Source organism: Eschrichtius robustus, chromosome 2 (assembly GCF_028021215.1).
Source record: "Eschrichtius robustus isolate mEscRob2 chromosome 2, mEscRob2.pri, whole genome shotgun sequence".
In the NCBI taxonomy this organism is placed as follows: Eukaryota; Metazoa; Chordata; class Mammalia; order Artiodactyla; family Eschrichtiidae; genus Eschrichtius; species Eschrichtius robustus.
This window is the reverse complement of record NC_090825.1, coordinates 10,689,673-10,707,467: the sequence shown is the minus strand read 5'-3', so window position 1 is coordinate 10,707,467 and position 17,795 is coordinate 10,689,673. Positions and strand designations below refer to the sequence as shown.

At 32.5% G+C, this 17,795-nt stretch overlaps 1 pseudogene; it reads right to left on the bottom strand.

Moving 5' to 3' along the window:
• Positions 1 to 137: 137 nt before the first annotated feature.
• LOC137758784 (small ribosomal subunit protein eS26-like) lies at positions 138 to 15,936 on the bottom strand (annotated as a pseudogene).
• Positions 15,937 to 17,795: the final 1,859 nt, after the last annotated feature.

Here is a 17,795-nt window from a genome sequence, read left to right as displayed (position 1 = left end):
AAATTCTACAATGCCAGCAACAGTCACACACTTTCAGTAATTTCTAAATTGAAGTATTCACATATTTACCTATTTTCAGCTTGTTCTTTGAAGACTTGATGCCAGGCATTGACTTCCCCTTTCTAGCTATGAAAGTTTTAGATGGCATCTTCTTCCAATATAAGGTTGTTTCTTCTACATTGAATATCTGTTGGTTTAGTGTAGCCATCTTCATGAATTATCTCAGCTAGATCTTCTGGATAACTTGATACAGCTTCTACGCCAGCATTTGCTGCTTCACCTTGCACTTTTATGCTACAGACATGGCTTCTTTGCTTAAATTTCATGAACCAACACCTGATAGCTTCAAATTCTTCTTCTGCAGTTTCCTCACCTTTCTCAGCCTTAGAATTGAAGAGAGTTAGAGCCTTGCTCTGCTGGTTTGATCTTCTATCCAAACCACTAAAACTTTCTCCATATCAGCAGTAAAGCTGTTTCATTTTCTTGTCATTCATGTATTCACTGGAGCAGCACTTTTAATTTTCATCAAGAACTTTTTCTTTGCATTTACAACTTGGCTAACTTTGGTACAAGGGGCCCAGCTTTTAGCCTGTCCTGGATTTCAGCATGCTTTCCTCACTAAGCTTAATCATTTCTAGCTTTTGATTTAAAAAGAGAGATATGAGGCTCTTCCTTCCACTTGAACACTTAAGAGGCCACTGTGGGGTTATTCATTGTCCTAATTTCAATATTATTGTGTCTCAGAGGATAGGGAGGCCTGAGGAGAGGGAGAGAGATGGGATGGGGGGTAGCAGTCAGAACACACACGACATTTAAGGAGTAAGTTTTCTGTCTTGTAAGGGTACAGTTTGTGGTGCCCCAAAACAATTACAATGTTTACAATATAGTAACATCAAGGATCACGGATCACAGACCACCATAACAAATACAATAATAATGAAAAATTTTGAAGTATTGCAGGAATTACCAAAATGTGACACAGAGACATGAAGTGAGCAAATGCTCACTTGAAAAGATAGGGCCAGCAGACTTCTTGGAGACAAAGTTGCCACAAACCTTCAATTTTGCAAAAAATATAATATCTGCAAAGTGCAATGAAGTGAAGTACAGTAAAATGGGGTATGCCTGTAGCTAACCATATGGATTGCAAAAATTATATGGATCCCACTGACACCGTCAGGGTGTACAGATCAGGATTAAATTGCTAGTTAAAGAAAAGGAGAAAATATTAGGAAAACAGCTTATGGGAACATGTATTAAATGTCAGGGAAGTCTTAATAAAATGTTGACAGTATTTAATGGCATGCTAAAACATAATAAAATTTAAAATGTATATTTATTTAAAGACTGGCAAATTTTGAAAGTTAACATGAGCACACAGGAAGAAAAAAATGTAAAAATAGGCATTTAATTAACCTCTTATAGAAAACTATTATCAAGTTTCAGATGAACTGAAAAGTCACAGGGATTCCTGAGGAACTTGGAAAATTTGCAGAGGTCTGAGAATACAAGTACCGAACCAACCAGCACAAAGCACAGTAGGTTCCAGGCACTGGCTGAATTGTTCTTGAAGGCTTTGGTATGGGGGCTGAGGGAACTAAGTGTGCAAAGCCATCTTCCAATAATATGTTCCTGAAATTTCTTTGCAGGGTTGAATAAAGGGGCAGGGAAGCATTTAGAAGAATATTGAAGATCTCCAGGTGCAAGGGTATGAGGATCCTACATTGGACTAGTTTCACAGGGAATTGAAAAGAGCTTAGCAAGTAGAAATATGAGAGTAAAAATGAGAACTAGCAAGGAGTCCAGGATGGTCACAAAAATTTAACCTTGAAAGATGGGACAATAATCACTTCAAAAATGAAAATTTAAAAGTCCAGAGAAATAGCATGTTTTGGAGGAAAGATGGATTCAAGTTGATAGAAGGGCATCCAAATGAAGATATCCTACAAGTAGTCTGAAATAATGGAAATCAGGAGAGAGGCCAGATGTAGATACAGAAATTTGAAGCAATAAATGAAGAGCCGTCAAAATGAATGACATTTTTTGAATAAAAGGGTACAAAGAGTAGACCTGGGTTCAAGAGTAAACTTTTTCTGCAATATATTTTATGTTGGAAAGAGAAAATTGAAGCAGGAAGAAATGGTTAAAAAAAAAAAGAATAAGAAGAGAACAAAGAGAGTAAAATGAAGAGCAAGAAATACTAGTAGTTTAAAAAGGGAACATTGAAAGGTTTGACTAAAAAAGAATTAATTCTATCATGTTTTACCTTGCGTATATTTTTAAATGTATATTTTAAATTTTGTGTTATGTTGTTATCATCTAATAAACTCTTTAGGGAAAGTGTAAGTAGTAAAATAGGTGCATAGAGGCAAAATATCCCTAGCAGTTTACCGATACATATATATGTATATATTCTATATATTCTACATATATTATAATATAATATTATATAGTATATATTATATTGTCTATAATATATTTTATATAATTGTATTTTAAATTCATATATATGTACATATATAAATTTAAAACACAATTCATAATAATTTAGAAATAAATCATAAAATATAAATGATATGTAAATACTCTAATTTTAGAGTTGACATAGATAAATTCACATATGCTCTAGGACTTATAATCAAATGGTATTTCAAAAGAGTGTATTCCAAAGTGAGTAAGAAATACACCCCAAATCACTAATATACGTAATGGAAGTAGAATAAATGTCCTGGACAAATTTGTTTCAGGTGTATTGTGGACAGATCCAAGATTAAAATGTACAGCCACCAGTGCTCAGATAGGCTTCTAATTTCCTGACACTGACAGCAGAGAACTACTTTGTGTGCTGCATTTGAGACAGGGTCCTTCTTACAGACCAGTGATGTATTTGATGTGGAAACAGTAGTTGTCATGAAAGAGCTTTTCTTATATGCAGAACCTCACAATCATTTGCCTTATTGAGGCACTCAACTGCCATTTTGGACCTCAAATGGAATCCCCAAGAAGGTGAAAGTGCAGCTCCTCACATTGTCCCCACTTTCCTGGGGACTCCATGGTTTTGACCCCAGTATGTTTTATACTTTAAGCACCTTAGCCATGATACTTTAGGGACAAAGAAAGAACTTTTCAAAATCCTATGCAATTGTTCAAAAGAAAATTATACTGGCTCTAAAATTTAGCGAGCACAAGTGTACATTCTCTTTGATATGGTGTAGAATGGGACTTCCAAATTAGACATTAATGAGCCATTAAAAATGGGAAATAAAATGGCTTTGCTTTTGTTTTCTTCTTTAAATTAGAAATCAACAGTTCCAGATGAGTTATCTGTTTTCTGAGGTTCATGTGAAAGTGGTAAAGAGATCCACATTTATCAGGTCTATTATTTAAGAAACTCATATCATTTATATTTTTGTCAACATGGAATCTCTAGGATTTCTTGGTCCCATTATCATACACATTTACTCACAAGAGGGCTTTCTAAGACTTGGTCACACAATGACTGCATAACATTTTATCTGTAGTAGCACGTCAAGCTACTTACAAGAGGTCTCGCATGTAAAATGTTTTCCACATCCAACTATGAGCAAGAAAGCAATATAGAAAAAGTAAAAATAAACAAAAACCAAAAGAAAGAAGCTCTAAACAGTGATGAGCTTCTAGGGTTGATTTCATTCCATTGTATGTAATCAAGAGTAGATTTAGGTATTTGAAGGTAATGAAGGCAATTCAAGATTTTCCTTTTTGAAATGCTCATGTTTATGTAACCAGAAGCTCTTAACTTTTGGCCTTTAGAGCATTTTTTAAAGGGATTTGGTAATGATTTGGTAACTATGTTGGTAACAACCATCTGTCCTCTCCTGCAATTCCCAGCATATATGAAAGAAGCAGCAGATATAATGGGAATCACGGATTACATCGTACGGAAAAACCCGAACGAACTTTTTAGCCAACCCAATATTAAGAGAGGCCTCATGCCTCATAACGTACAGATCTCAGAGGTCAAGGTGGCCTGGAGACCACAGATGGGCTGGAGACCAAAATCATGGATTCAGAGGACAGCACTTCCCTCTGCCCTCACTTCCAAACCCAACCTTAGAATTCTCCTGGCTACACGGAGTTTTGTGGCCACCATGAAAACCCATCTGATGTCACAACCGAGACTAGGAAATAGCACAGCACATTTGTATGTGTTGTTTCTTTCTATGTGGTCTGAGTGGAAAGAGATTGTGTTATTTAGAGGTTGCAGAACTTAGTGGAATTTTTAAAGTGAAAATGTTGGGTAGCTAGAACTCTGGCAAAGGAGACATAACCAGACCATTCAGCAGTGTGCAGGTTCCAACTCTGGTCCTCACCATGAGTCTATAGGGTGACAGCAATTCTCAAACACGGAAAAGGCCTACAGGAGTGTATTAAACCAGAGCTGATATTTTCTCAGATCATGTATAAGGACATTAAGGAGAGAGTCTTTTAACACCTTGTCAAGCTCTTACTTGTAATGGTAATCATGGAATCTAAGTTGTTTAGTTAAAGAAGATAGGATACTCCTTCTCAGAGCCATGAAACATGCACTGAAGTTGCTTTGATTTACCTCAGAGGGTAGTTGTAAAAGAGAAATGCACAGAGGTGCCCCACTAATTTAATTACTTTATCTGCTAATCCAAAACATCTGTTAAAATACAAATAATGTTAAAAATCTACATCTTTCTATTGCCTTTAAAAAGCCTTTAATTTTTTGTGAGGACAAAGAATTTTTTTTAAAACTAAGTGATTTGACTGACACAATGATGCATCTGGATGTGTAGTTGTTGATGTGCCCACACTCCCATGAGGAAAATCATGATGCAACACAATTTTATTTTTAGTCTATTGAACACTTACCTTTTAGGCTCAGCACAACCCATATGCTGACTATTTAATGTTAAAAAAGAAGATCGATGATATTTAATATATACTTAAAATTTACACATAACTAAAAAAAAAAAAAAATTTACACATAACTGAGAATAATGGGAAATGTAAGTGAATAAAGAATACAGCACTAGGTAATTCAAATACATTAAAAAATTCCATGTTTCATTGATCATTCATTCACGTATTGACTCAGAGTTTAATACCTACCATGTTCTGGGTAATTAATTACTAAATATATTTAAATGAAGAATGAAACTAATACAAATTTTCCTCATATAATTTGGTATAGTCACTGCATTTCTCCCTCTAAAACTTGAGATTATAGACTTAGAAATATTTGCAAGACTGCTACTGAAAATAGAATCACAAGGAATGAATAGGAAATAAAAAAAGAGCAAATATTGTAAGAGTTTCCCACTTTCTATTTAGTATTTGTAATACCACAAACATTAACAAACACAACACAAAGCAAAAATCGTTTGCATCTTCCTAATTAGATATTGGCAATTTAAAAACAAGAGATTATCAGCATCCCAAATGAATGCTCAGTTATTGATACAGACAACAATATCATATGTTGCTTTTAAAACAATTTTGAATTGCAGACAGGTATTGATGAGGGTAAGCCAGACTTTGAATTAAATTTTTTTTTCAAAATATTGCAGTTTATTGTCTTATTCCTTGCTTAGAAAAAGATCCAATTGTATTTAACATTATACTGCATTATAAAGATAAGAGACTGTTAAAAAAGTAAAGATGCAACAAATGAACTGTGTACACCCCTGTTGTACACAGCCCGATTTAATATTCACATTATAGGATACAGTAGATTTTATATAGAAGTGATTTACATTTTAGAATGAGATAGTGGCCTCCTTACTATTTTTCTGAAATTGATTTAAAATCCTGTTCTGATTAAAGTAACTATAGACAAAGAAATCAAGTTAGAAAATTAAAAGTGGATTTTTGAATTGATTACATCATTTTGATGGTCTGAGTGTACCCTTTGAGTGACTTACTGTAAAGCTGAAAGCTGTAGTGTGATAATATCTGACCAGAATCATTTACCATGCACCTGCCTGAGGACAAGAACGAGGTCTGGCTCATTCTCTAGTTTACTTAAAGACTGTCCTTATCCATAACTGAGTCATTCCTTTGAACTCTCCCATTATTCATGAAAAAGAGTTGCTATGTTGGTTCAAGTTTGGTTTAGACTTTAAGTAAATTGAGGCTCCACAAACTGAAAAAAAGGAGCTTTTACCATTCATTTCCTTTTAAATTAAAAATAACAAATTATATATAGCCGCTAGTTTACATGTTTGAGAATACAAGTGTTTATATCAGGGTTATAACTTACATTCTTTCCTTTGCAATGCTAACGAACATAGAGTCCTTAGGTAAACATGTGTTTCAAAGCTTTTGATTAATATTGCAGAGATTAATAACCGGCACTTGGATAATCAAGGATTTACTCTGTGCAACATGGAATGTAGGCTGTGCTATATGTCAACAGATTTTCAGATGTAAAATAATAATAATAATAATAAATGTGTACCTGAATTAAAATTTGTCCCATATATTCTATGGAAGTTTGGAGTAAAGAGATCAGTTTAATTTGATTAACTTACCAATTACTAGACTTATTAGAGAACACTATTGTTAACTCTAGGGAACCATGTTCTAAACATTTTTTCTGAAATCTCCGTATTATAATACATAAAACATTAATTATAAAAGCAAACACTTATTGGTGTTTACTACATGTTTGGAATACTTCAACTTTATGGAAGTGAAATCATTTCATCTTCACCCAATAGTGTTTTCATCTTCCTTTATTTGGATAATAAAGGAGAGTCCTGAATGCAACCACCAGACATTCAGGCTGATTATTCAGCTTTGTATTTGTGAATTTCTATGCTGCCAAAGTTTGCTAATGAGGCAATGTTTCTTAAGTTGGTAACTAATACAAAATCTTTTATCTCTCACCCACGTACATTTTATGATATTTTTCCCCCAGTGCATTTTTGAACAACTTAGGGAAAAAAACTCAATTGTTAATGGTGATTTAATTCAAATACTTAAAATTCTAATGTAGAGATTTCTTTTTCCAAGTAAAAAATTACATAACATTGAAAGCTAAATGTATTTAAGTATTTTTACATGAACAGATTCTTCTGTCAATTTGATGTAACTAGCTGTTTCATAAAACCTATAAATCTCAGAAAGTTTTAAAAATAATCAAATGTATTGAATTTATTATTTACCATAAGGCCATATAATTGAAGTCTCCATGGCCTGCTTTCAGCTACCACTCTTAACATATTAGTTTAATATAAAAAGTAAGCTGACATTTATTGTAGTAAGTACATGGTCTTATGCCTTTAATAGGACTCTGAAAATATTCTATAATTCTTGCAACTCTGAGTCTGTTTATATTTCCAAATAAAGCTGTTTTGAAATTTTTACAAATGATTTTCCTATTTTTTTTTCTTTGTGTATTATTTTTTGTTAATAATTTTGCTCTGCTTGACAGAACTTTCATTTCAGACTTAGTACCATTCTTTTCCTAGAGGAATCTAGATTAAAATACACATATACACGTGTATATACACCCACTATTACTCTCTAGTTCAGAAATAGGGTAAAGAAGCTGCAAAATTCCATGCAAAAACATTCTCCCAAATCTATATAGAAACATCCTCCCAGCATAACCCTGAGGTTGTGAGATTGAAAATGATTTAAACAAAGATACACTGTCCTGTTCAGTAATTAAAAGTTAGTTTTCCCTGGGGGAGAAATTTATTGATGGATCTTATTTTTGTCTATTTTTTCACTCATATTTATGATTCTGGTAAATTCTCCTATTTAATCATCACTTTTTATAGCTCATTTTCTTAACTCAGACTTTTATTCATTTTGCTATATTTTTAAAATCATAGTCTACTTAACATACATTATATTGTACCTACAATTCCTCAAGATAAATATAATTCAAATTGTGAGCATATGTCATTCTAGGCATTGTGTTCAATTTCCAAGTGAAGAAAATGGACACATTAGGGTTCAGATATTATCTCTTGAATTTTTCCCCTTGCAGGTTCTCTAATGTTTTTTAACAGACAGTCTCAACTATTGAATTGTTACACTGCCTGTCATAACCTGTATGGTTTTATAGATAATGAGACTTCACTTCACTTTCTACCTAATTCCTGGAAAATTATATTCTAGTGTCATTTTGTCACTGAAATTGTCAAACGGAGAATCATTTTCTATGCATTTGAGTATTTCATTCTGGGTAAAATAGTCTACCCATTATTTTTAATTTGATACATGACCTTATCATTGTCTGCTTTGTTACACTAACTTTGTTATACATACTACCTTTGTTATATGTATTAAAGGTAAACTCTGTCCTTTAAAAATATTTTAAGCATCTGAACAGCATGTTAAATCATAATTTTATTATGATATTTTGAAAAACATATTGGGTTCTGGTGATTCTTTAATTGGTGTATGATAATCTATATACAAATCTTGACATAATTTTCTGAATCCCATATGGAATTTACATTCATTTTTCTCTTTTGTGACTTTTGTGAGACAATCTACTATGTGTGATATATTGCCCAGAGGAATCACTTTTGATTTGTGACATCTCTTTAGCGTTCAAGCGTTCCTGGTTTACTTTTCATTGCCTCTGAAATATTATTGTGAGAAATAGTTTCTCCTCTTCGCTAAATAATGAAGACTTTTCTATTCTAGTTGTTTCACTTTTCAGACCATTAGCCATATAATAGCTGTCTAATCTAATGACAATTTTAGTTTCATATAAAAGTTGCTCTCTAGAAAAGCTGACCATAAGAACAAAACAGAATTCTATTTAGATTAAATATACTCCAGTTAGTAAGAATCTGGCATGCATTCAATTTTTATACAAGTAATTCATCCTCTTGAAAGAGAGAGGAAAACATAAAGGGTATGTGTGTGTGGGAGAGAGAGAGAGAGAGAGAGGAAGGAGGAAAAGAAGGGGGAGGAGGAGAAGGAGGAGGAGGGTGTGGAGAAGAAGGAGAAGGAAAGGAAGGAAGAAAGAAAAGATATGATACATGGTCTGTAGAAGATGATTTGAAAACCTATATGAATTATAAAATAGTCCTCTCTCAGCAATTCTCCGTCTATGAATTTTTGAAAAGGAAATACTAGGGACTATTTACAAATGTTTAAATATAAATGCTTCTTTATTGAAACATTACTTATAATATTGTAAAATTTGAAATACCTTAAATGACCAACAATCGGGAATAAATGCTAGATATAGTATGTTTACTACATACTTCAGTGAAATTAAAATAACTTCATTATATAATTCCTAGTAAGACTAGTAAATGCCAAATAAGTGTGAATTAGTATGGCATTTTGCTGAATAAATATTTTTCCATATAATTCCTATATATTTAGCACTAAAAATGTTTCAGCTATATTAGTAGGAAAAATCAGTAATCAGTTTAACTTTTTAACCCAAACTAAAAAACATTTATTGTCAGTCACACAATCTTCCAAGCACTTTCATATATTAACTCATTAAATTTCTCAACAACCCTAGAGATAGGCACTATTATTAAAGATGAGGAAACCATGACACACAGAGGTTAAGTGATTCACCCAAAGTAACACAGGTAGTACATAATAAAGCTCAATTTTGAACTCAGCAGTCTAGCTGCATAACTAGTGCTCTAAATCACTACACCATTATGAAGTTATTTCTGATATATGAAAATAAGAAAACGTAACAGATTGATTTATTATTCCCTAACATCTTATTTAAATAAGAGCATTGACACTAATAAGAATAGTCCTTGTAAGCATATTTTTTTCTAGCACCAAACTTGGAGTGGAAGAACAATTAGAAATGGTAACTTTTATGTTGTCTATCTTTATTCTTGTTTTAAAAGCTCTGTTTTGATTATTCATTACTTACATTTCTAGAAGTTTTCAATACTATTGAAAGACAGATTTTCTTAGGAATTTTGTACAAAATAAAATACAAAACCAACTTTGAAAGCTGAGAATTTAGAAGTTCTTTCTATTCCTCTGTAAATGGTTATGTGACAATCGAAAAATATGTCTTAATAACAATGACTTAAATTTTTTAAAAGTATAGTAGACTCTTCTTTACTCAAAACTCTGTAACACTTAAAGTCACATGTCAGTTAGATATTTATTATGTATAAACTAGTAACATTATCAGGGGCTTCCCTGGTGGCACAGTGGTTGGGAGTCTGCCTGCTAATGCAGGGGATGCGGGTTTGAGCCCTGGTCTGGGAGGATCCCACATGCCGCGGAGCAACTAGACCCGTGAGCCACAACTACTGAGCCTGTGCGTCTGGAGCTTGTGCTCCGCAACAAGAGAGGCCACGATAGTGAGAGGCCCGCGCACCGCGATGAAGAATGGCCCCCGCTTGCCGCAATTAGAGAAAGCCCTCGCACAGAAACAAAGACCCGACACAGCCAAAAATAAATAAATTAATTAATTAAAAAACAAAAACAAAAAAAAACTAGTAACATTATTATATCAGCTGACCTTGTATGGGTATATATTATCTTCCTGCCTAGAAAATTAGTATTTTGAGGAAGGATTAAATGTTATATTTTGAATCACTTATAGTGACAAGCATAGTAACAGATGGTAAGTAAATGTTGATTTATCAGTATTATCTTTCAGTTGAATACTGTATTCTTACCCTTGTTTTTAAATCTATTAAATTTCAGAAGCAAATGTATTGCAAATATCATATATCCAACCAAACATCTCTCAATTATTTAAATTATTTTTTTCAGCCAATATTTTGAAGGTAAATTTCTTTGCCTAATGCAAATGAAGATAAATAGAGATTAATAGGGACCCAAATCCAGTCTTGAAGACATCTCAAGTGGGTACCAACAATAGAGAACTTAAATAAACTTTTAGAAAACTTAGAAAGAGTGATGAACAGAATGGGAGACTGACAAGAGCTTGATAGAGAATCTCAAAGGAGAGAAGTAGTGAGATCAGGGTAGAGAAGCTTAGGGAAATCTAAAACAGGTGTCTGGGTCTCTGCACTTCAGTATGTACTGCTTATCTTGGCAATGACTATTAAAAGTTTGTCCTCATTAATTACAAATTCACCTTGCAGTCACAAAGCAGGATGTCTCCAAAACTGCCATTATCATTCAGTTAATCAAGGTTGATGAATTTTTACTGAGTGACTCCAAACTACTGAAAAGAATCTTTTCCAAGTTAAAATGTAGGAAAAACCGATCAATAGAATGGTTTCAAAATAAAAGTCGCTAAGCATAGATATATGATTATCTGTTTTCAAAGTTTATTGGAAACAAACTGGAAACCCAGTTGTTGTTGTTTTATGGGAGTGTTTATGCTGTTCTTACATATTCATGCAACAGAGACACTAGTGGGCTATTTAATACCTAGATATAAAAACAAAATATTACAAGGTGAAGACATTTATAATAATAGTGTAGTTATTCCAAAGAGGTATTTTGTTCAAAGTGTGGAAGTCTTACTTGATTCTAAACTGAACACAGTCTTTTCAGCAATTTTAATATTTTCATTATTGTTTATGTTCAAAGATTTCATAAACTTACTGTGTTTGTTAAATGGACTATTTTTAAGAAAGTAAACTTAGAAAAACAGAACCCAAGAGCAGAAACACACTCCTAATGAGTAAAACATGGAAAAATCAATACAAATTAAATTTAAAGCAAAGACCTGTACCATTAAAATTAAAATTAAAGTGGAGATAGCAATAATCAACTATTGAATTGTATTAACGTTATCACATTCTTGCTGCTGGGGAAATAATCCTGTCAAGTGCTGTTTATGAGGCAATATGAGTATTTAATTACACATTTTTCCTAATTAAATTAACTTAATTTCTTAGAAAAATAGAAGAAAATGCAACAAAATGAGATTTTTTTTTAGTCACATGAAAATATTGCAATTTTTAATTTCTTCTGCAATTTGTTAACTTCCTTTTGCAATTTCTAATTTCTCCATAACTTTTTTGTAAGGTATCGAAAGGTATAATTTTTTGCAATGACAGAGATAAATTACAACACACGATGAATAAAGGCTTATTTTTCTTTAAATACAATGTTTCCTTGAAAATTAAAGTCTGATTTCCTTTAGTCTTGATAAATGAAAAATGGAGCACAAGTAAAAAAGAGTTATAATTATGCATAGAATGTGGTTTATTTAAGAGAAATGGATATATTCCATGAAGAAAATGTGGAAGAGAAATGTACACTTTACCCTCTCCCCAGCTTTATTGTGATATAATTGACATACAACATTGTGTACCTTTAAGGTGTACAATGTGATGCCTTGATACATTCATATGTTGTGAAATGATTACAATAGAGTTAGTTAACACTTTCATTACCATATATAATTTCCTAAATTTTGTGTGTGGTGAAAACATTTAAGATCTACTCTTAATAACTTTCAAGTGTATAATAGAGTGTCATTAACTATTGTCACTATACTATACACTAAAGTCCTAGAACTTATGGATCTTATAACTGGAAGTTTGCAACCTTTGATCAACATCTTCTCATCTCTCCCTAGCCCTTAGCCCCTGGCAACCACCATTCTATCCTCTGTTTCTCTGAGTTCAGTTTTGGTTGTTTTTTTTTGTTTGTTTTTTAGAGTCTACATGTAATTGAGATCATGCAGTATTTCTCTTTCTCTGGCTGACTTATTTCACTTTGCATAATGCCCTCAAGGTCCATTCATGTTGTTGCAAATGTCACAAATGGCAGTATTTCCTGCTTTCTCGTGACTGAATAATATTCCACTCTAAATTTCATTGTATAAATGTGTATGTATACACAATGTGGTAAATATAGATATAGATATGAATACAGATAAATATATCCCACATTTCCTTTATTCATTCACCTGCCAATGGACACAGTTGTTTTCATATCTTGGCTCTGATAAACAATGCTGCCATGAATGTGGGAGTGCAAGTATCTCACTGAGATAATGATTTTATTTCCTTTCTATATATGCCCAGCAGTGGGATTTCTAGGTCATATGTTAGTTCTATTTTCAATTTTTTTGAGGACCCTCCATACTGTTTTCCATAGTGGCTGTACCTACTTACATTTCCCCAACAGTGTACAGGGGTTTCCTTTTCTCCATAGTCTCACTAACACTTGTTGTCTCTTCTCTCTTTTATAATAGCCATTCTAATAATTGTGAGGTGATATTTCATTGTAGTTTTGGTTTGCGTTTCCCTGATGATTAGTGTTATTTTCATGTATCTCTTGGCCATTGTATGTTTTCTTTGGAAGAATATCTAGTTAGCTCTTTTGTCCATTTTTAAATCAGAGTGTTTTTTTGTTTGTTCTTTGTAACTGAGTTGTATGGATTTCTTCTATATTTTGATTATTAACACCTCATTAGATAGATGTTTTATCAAATAATTTTCCCCATTCCATAGGTAGGAATTTTGTTGACTGTTTCTTTTGCTGTGCAGAAGTTTTTAGTTTGATATAGTCCCACTTGCTGATTTTTGCTTTTGTTGCTTATGCTTTTGGGGTCATAGTCATAAACTTGTTGCCAAGGCCAATGCCAAAAAGCTGTTTATCTGTGTTTTATTCTAGGAGTTTTACAGTTTCAGATTTTACATTACATATTAAATCTATTTAGAGTTAATTTTCGTGTGCAGTGTAAGATAGGGGTCCTATTTCATTTTGCTGCCTGTAGTTATTCACAATGCCATTTATTGAAGAAACCATGCTTTCCCCATTGAGTATTCTTGACTCCTTTGTCAAATATTAGTTGACCATGTAAGTGAGGGTTTATTTCTAGGCTCTCAATTCTGTTGCATTGGTTTATGTGTCTATTGTTATGTCAGTACGACACTAGTATGATTATTATAGCTTTGTAATACAGTTTGAGATCAGGACCTGTGTTAGCTCCAGCTTTGTTCTTTCTCAGAATTGCTCTGGCTATATTGAGATTCATTTGTGGTTCCATACAAATTTTAGGATTGTTTTTCCTATTTCTGTGAAAAATGCCAGAAATTTATATGGATCCCATTGAATCTACAGATCAGTTTAGGAATTATGGACATTTTAACAATATTAATTCTTCTGATCTCTGAGCACAAAATATCAGTACATGAATTAAATCTGGAAAGATGTTGATGGCATAGTTTTTAATCATCCAGAAGATGAGGGAGAAAAATGAAGTTGAGCAAACAAAAAAATTTGATTAACTAGATAGCAAACAAATAGCCCCCATCCCTACAAAATGAAAGAAAAAAAGAAATCCAATTTTAGAAAAACATAAATAAGGTGACAGATATCAAGGATTAGATTTAGAAATATAAAATTAAAAATTACTTTAGAAATGAATAATAAAGTAATAAAGCAAAACAAATGAGTTACTAGAAAAAAAGATAATGTAATGCTTTAAGAGAAATGTTAAGTAAAAAATAAAATTTTAAAAAATGAATGAGATAAAATTATTTAAGAGAAAGTAACAAATATCAACTATAGGCAAAAAGATCCAACACGTGAATATAACACTTCACAAGGAATAAAAATAAATTAGAGAACAAAACACTACAAAGTATAGGTTCCTGGAATAATGTTTATTTACCTCAGTTTCTACAGTCCTAGACAAGATGTCTTATGCTCAACAAAAAACTCAAAGCACACAAGAAAAAGCAAAGCAAAAAAGACAACACACTCACAAAGGGCAAAACAATCACAAGAACTAGACTGAAACAGGACACAGATTTTGGAACAATCTGAGAGAGAATTTAAAATAACTGATTAATATGTTAAAGGATCTATCATAAAAAGTGGACAATAATTAAGATCAGAGAAATAATAAAGTACAGAGAGATAAAAATTGTAAAAGCCAATGGTACTGCTAGAAACATAAAGTAAGAGAAATGAATAATACCTTCTACTGCTTAGCAGACATGGCACAACTGCCGTGAATATATGAACTCGGAGATAAGTCTAAAAATTATCCGAATGTAACATAAAGCAAAGAGAGATTTACTATTGAAAAAAAAAGTGCAACAGAATATCCAAGAGTTGTGTGACAATATTAAGCACTCTAACACATAAATAGCTTGAATTCAAAAGAAGAGAGAAAGAGTACAGGGCATCAAAAATATTTTAGTAAATATGAAATGAGAAGTTTCCATAATTAATACCAGAGACACCAGGGAGCAAAACAATGATTCTAAACTCTGACAACACAAAGCAGGATAAATTCCAAAACAAAATAAAAACAAAACACTCAAGCATATCATATTCAAACTCCTGTAAACAAAGCACGAAGAGGCAATCTCAGCGGCATCTAGAGGAAAAAAATACGTTATATAAAAATGAACAAAGATAAGAATTATATCCTGCTTTTTTCCTTCAGAATCTATGCAACAAAATAAATAAAGAACAACATTAAGTGTTGAAAGAAAATGTCAATCCAGAATTCTACATCCATTGAAAATTTATTTTAGTAAAAACTATTCTACTCATTCATCATGATCTGTTACAATGTTAAATCATTTTTAAAGTTTTTTTTGTTTAAGTATAATTTCTTTTTTACTGTCTTCCCAGGGGACTGTATTTCTTTAGTCTTTAGGGACTTAGCTCCTTGCATGGGCTTTGGTGGAGGTCGTGGGGCAGCACCAGCAGGTCTAAATTGGGGTGAAGGTTTTCAGTCCTTCCGGGCTTCCCGAGAACGATTCATGACTACCTTGCTGTGAATGGTACAACTCACACAGTAATGCAGATTCACATACAGCTTGGGAAGCACATAGGCACTGAAAACACTCGCTTCCGAAATGCCCTGACAGCTGCAGCCTCTACAATGTGCCGAACAACTAACTTCTTAATGGCCTTATCCTTGGGCACACATCGGGCGCAGTTGGTGCAGTGAATAGGCTGCATGTGGCCGCGGCCCTTTTTGGCATGACCATTATTCCTTCTTTTCTTGGTCATCTTGGAAGTGAGAAGGCGAGAGAGCAAGTTTTTTAAAAACTAAAATTGTGCTACCCCATGCTGTAAGCATTCAGGTTTTAACCTGCACACCATATTTTCCAGTATATGATACCATTAATCATCTAATTGTTTAAGCCAAAAACTTGGCAGTCACTTTGATTTACTCACTTATTTATTCTTCTCATAGCCAATCAGTAGACCTCGCTATATCTTTCTCTGGAATAACCTTCATATCATCTCATTTATTTTTCATCTGCACCGTAAGTACCAAGTGAAAAACATGTATGCTTTGGATTCCTACGGTGGCTTTCCAACTTGTCTCTTTGTATTCATTCATACCGTTTTCTGATAACTATGGGCCTAAAAGGTATCCATGATCAATTATTATTTTAAATGTAATGTCATTTATATCTCATCTATATTGTCTCATAGGAAAATTTTCCCTAATGACTAAAACTGTCTACATATTTATTTAAAACAAGAAAAATAATTTATATGCCTATTGAATATTAAGAGCAAATGTTTCATAGTGTATTGTGTTACTATTGCTCTTCATATTTAACACAGTGTATTTAGTATAGCTTTTAATTTTAATATAGCCTTTAATTTGGATTTTAATTAAATACTAAATAAAATAAAATAAACTTTGAAAGCTTAGCTATATTTGGTGCTTCTATAAGAGAAAACACTTTATAACCCCCCAATATTAATATTCCCTGTAAAAGAGAATTTGCTAGAAGAACTAATTTCTTTACAGTAGGTCTTAGATGCTGAAATAAAATAGGTGCAGTACCATTTTTAATTTTCTCTTAAGAAATCCTATATTTCAATATCTTAGTAAATTGGTGTTTGAGATGCTCTATGAAATTTTAAAATGTAAAAAAGTGATCACAAAGCTAAGATAATGCATTAATTCTTTTTTCTTATTGGTTTGTTTTTTAACTTATTCTCTATTTACAAGGTCTCTTAAGGGTTGGCAGGCATCATATTATATTTTTAAGCTGCAAAAACAGATAAGGCGTGACTTATGCCCTCAGCTGAAATCATTATAGTATATTAAATTATTATATTGTTCATAATTGTAGTATTCAACATCTGATCTGTCTTTTGATATTTCCAAATTATGGCAAGACAGGATTCATTAATTATAAAACAATTTAGATTTCTAGTATTAAGGTCATTGCCTCCAATATATCAGAAAAATAAAAGCATAACAAGCAACCAATACCAAAATTATCTAGCTCTATTTCAGAGAGGAGTGGAATATAAAACTATATTTGATTTAAAATTTTTCAAAATATGATGGATTTTAAATATTTTATTTCTTCATTTGAATTCCCATGAATTACATGAGAAAGTAACAAAGGAGGTACTTTCAGGAAAAAAAGAGTGCAGTAACTGACAACAATCTTAGAACAACATGTTCAAAATATTCTCATAAATTTGATCATGTAGAAGATAACAGCAGAATTCTTTCAGCTATGCTGATAGCTAGCTCCACCTGATGCATTTTACCCACTGGGTTGTTACCACTTTTCATCACTTGTCTTCTCGTATAGATTTCACAACACACTACTAAAACTCTTTACTTCTTAAACCTTTGTATATACTTGCTTACCTCTGCCCCAAACATTGCTAAGTCATGATTTCATGAGAAAATTGGATATTAAAACATGCATATGTGACTTACACATTCAGTAATGATCCACCCATGTGAAAAGACATGTTTCCAGAGAAGAGACAATGGAGAACCACCAATGAGAAGAAAAGAGAATCTTCTTCCAAGTCTTTTTAATTCTAAGTTTAAACAGGCATAGAGGAGCTAACAACTAATGACATCTTGGTCAACAGAACACATG